Source organism: Lactuca virosa, chromosome 4, assembly GCF_052849685.1.
Source record: "Lactuca virosa cultivar CGN04683 chromosome 4, Lactuca_virosa_CGN04683_v6, whole genome shotgun sequence".
NCBI classification, from domain to species: domain Eukaryota; kingdom Viridiplantae; phylum Streptophyta; class Magnoliopsida; order Asterales; family Asteraceae; genus Lactuca; species Lactuca virosa.
Genome location: NC_136429.1, coordinates 269,931,067 through 269,935,128, shown reverse-complemented (window position 1 = coordinate 269,935,128; position 4,062 = coordinate 269,931,067).

Below are 4,062 nucleotides of genomic sequence, written 5' to 3'. Positions count from 1 at the left end.
TATCAACTTCTAAATGAATGTCTAGAACCATAAAGTCACTAACTTGGTGACTTTGCATGCCCCAAGAAGACGCAATCTCAAAGTGTAGCATTCTACTTTCATGAAAAGGACCCAAACTCAAACATGGATGGTTCTAAACTCTAAAGGTGCCAAGTTTATGGACCTTCAACCTCAGAAACACAAAGAGGGGCACCTCAAAGCTCCTGGAGTGGAATCAAGACCACTAGATCTCATTCTTGGGAACAAAATGAACCAAAACTCATAAATGATAGATCTAAGACATCAATGATCAAGTTCAAATCATTTTACCTCCAACAAGATGGAAATGAGACACATAAGCAAGATGGATAAGCTCTTTCTTAATTCATATCCTTGCACCAAACTCCATCTTCATGGAAATGGACCAAACACATCAAAAATGGACACCATGAGCTCAAAATGCCACCATGAAGGCCAAAGGGCGATTTAGGGTTTTGAGAGGGTGGAGGATTACCTAGAAATGAAGGAAAAGGGCTAACATTATGCTTATATAGGGTACAATCCTAAAATTAGGGTTTTCAACCTGAGCCTCGTAAACCCAGCATACCTCCTCGTACGCCCAGCGTACGAGGCTTCGCACACCGACCCACTTCGCAACTACGCTACGCGTCCCTCCAGCTACGCCTCATGTAACCTCCCTCGCCTCGGTACGCCTTGCGTACCACCTTGGTACGCCCCACGTACTAGGGTTTTTCCAAAACCCTAAATAATCCGAAGACCATAAATTTCTCGATACGACTCCGATTCCAACCATTCTTATATCCATGAAAAGGTATCGAGACTCACTACACTATTATCAAATCATACTCGCCATAAGATATCCCGAACAAACCTCCACTTTCGATAAAAGCCCGAGTTGACAAAAATTCCCGAAATGCCCTCTGATTCCAAAACACAAACCGAATACTTGAAACATCTGAATTATATTATCTAACTCCAGCTGGGTCCAGAACTCAAATCCTCAAGGATCCGAAGCCTGCTAATACCTAATCCCTGATCACCATCCGCAATATTGTAACAATTTGAAACAAGGCGTTACAACTCTCCCCTACTTAAATTAGATTTCGTCCTTGAAATCCATCCTTACCCTTTTAAAACCGCCAAAAATCTGAGCAACACAACCACAACCCGAGAATACCACAGCCTTCCGAAGGCAACTGAAACCAAACCTAGTAGGACTCACCAAAACTGAAGAAGAACGGACCTTAACTCCTTGCAGAAAACCACATCTACCTTTCCTACAACCAAAAATATAAAATTGATCTGACTTCCCAACAGACCATCCTCACTGAACCACTATCAAACCAATTCCATAAGAAGACCAGACTAAACAAATTACTTCCGACCCTGATTATCTTGATACCTCCACAGGAACAAAATTTCTGATCATGAACAACTGCAGAACACTAACCTTGACAGAAGGCTCAGATAATCATTCGAGTAGAAGATTCCTCCCTATAATGGTTAAACTCATACAAGAGCTACGCAACCGGGTCCAATCAAATTTAGTCATAATTACATTATTTGCGTTCTAAAATTCAATTATGATTACGACATCCATTTTCATAATCTGAATTATGAGAACATGGTAAATAGAAATAGAAATATTATAGCAAAAGACTGGTCTAGTATCATGTCTTTGTGTGAGACATCATGAATCGTTTCCCATATGCTTTGGATATAGGATCGATTACATGTGCTATAATATTCATCCGTTCTAATTTTTCCAAATGCCTAGGGCATTAAGAGGGAAAAAGGAATAGAATTGGATATGACTAAAATGATTAAGAAATTGTCGAGGACAATCTGAGGCTTACCAAAGATTGGTTGCTCATGCACAGTTGGAAGTATAGTGTTAAATTTTGGAAGGATCATATTGACATATTCTGAAAAGAGGCAACTTTTGTTCAGAAGGTATAGTCAAAATGGGAATATGGAAATGTTTCCGTAGGTGGAACTTGTTCTTCAAATCTGTGTAAGATTAGAAAACTTAATGCATGAAGGATGTTCAAAGGAATGTACTTTGAATATGAGACTTCGTTTCCATGGAATTTCTCTCCATTGGAATACTTTGTATTGTCTGTTGCCAAGTCTTTGTGACTTTATTGCATATTCATTGCAAGAGGATCAATGCATATAAGTTTAGAATCTAACAGATTTCAGTAAATGGCAAAGAATCTTGTATTCGTATATTTGCGATGAGGATTTGGAATTGTGAATGAGTATCATTTGAAATGTTGTCAATTGATATATTCCACAAACAAAGGAGCATAGGTAAACATAGTGTTCATGCTTGGAGCATGGGACAACTATTGTTTTGATTCAAGTATAAAGTTGATTATTCGAAACATTATACAATAAATAATGAGTAATCAATATGGTAATTAAATAAAAGGTGTTTTATTTACTCTGAAAAGTTTTGGGGCCATAGAGGATTAGTATTACTCTTGTGTTTCACTTTGTATGTTTTGACTTCCCGAATAACTAAGGTTATTCAAACTCTCCACAGTCAATCATACTTTGGAAGTAGGTATGAATCAAGACTATCATGAATTGGGCTTGTAGATGTCTAAGGTGTTTAGACATAGCAAGAGTTGTTGCAACATTCATGAGTGCTCGTGGAATAAGATTCGAGTATTGGATTAAACCCACACTCATTTGAATCACTTCATGGATTGTATCACGATTGATCATAAGACGATAATATCTTATATTCTTCAAACCTAGAGATATGAGTTGTTGACTATGAGTTGGTTGTACATTGATTGTATGAAAACGCATCAGTAACTTGATTTTATAAAATGTGCCTTTGTATATGATTCAACAAGTAGTTAGTACAAGCATACAAGTCGAAGTTTATCCATTCCTTTTACCCTTGGAGGGATAAAAGCGATATCTGTGGGCCCCTCGATAATTTAGTGATGAAAAACGTAAGTGATCAGCCGGGCCTGGACTGATTTGATTTGTTCAAATAGTCAGTCGTAATAAATCAGAAATCGAGAAACAACAGACGGACAGAGAGAATGATTATAATCCATGTCTCAGTCCATATGATATCTAGAATGGAGGAATATATGACCCCTTATCTAATGGACAAGTCATTGACTAGGTCAGAGTTCGACAACGGCTATTAAGAGCTATGATTGCTAGTCGGGTTTTGGAGTCATACTTGTAATAATAGTTTTAGACTTATCCAAGTGGGAGACTGTTGGATTAGATGTCTAAGCCCATAACTATTATTGGTATGTACTCGACCCGAGAGTAGCATGGTCTATTTGGGTTGCATATCATCAGGACAATTTGTTAGGATAGACTCTTGAGAGAAGGTTATATATGATTTATTAATATATTATAAGTTCTAATATATTAATATGAAATCATATTTTTTAATTAGTATTGATCAAGAATTAATTGGAATTAATTTAGTGATCAAAAGAGACTAATTAAATCTATGGGGACTAATTATGGTAATTAGTTATATTTATATGTGTTGGGCTTATGATCCATGTTGGACTAAGCTTATGTATGGATATATAAAGAGTTGGGTCACATGAACCATGGATCATAAAACCCATGGGTATGGATTTGGGTTATACCCATGACCCTTGGAACCCTACACATAAATAGGTGAGTACATAGCCAAAAACGTGACTGATGTTCTTGGAGTTCATATGGATGGTTTTTGGTGTATGAAGATTCTCACTCAAATGTCTACTTTTGTCCATGATATGTTGTGACTTCATTTGAGGCTTCCACACTATTGGGGCTAAGCTCTTAAGGCGAAATACATCAAGAATTCAAGCTACATAAAAGGTATGTTACCCTAACTAGTATCTTATATGGTTTATGTCAAATGCATGCTAGTTATAGGTTTAATGCCTTGGAAACCATTTTCATGTATAATTAGTGAAAACATAGATCCAAGGTATTTAGGGTTGTATGTGCACCATAGGATGTTGTAGTATACAAAACCCTACACAACCAACTCATAGTCAACAACTCATATCTCTTGGTTTGAAGACT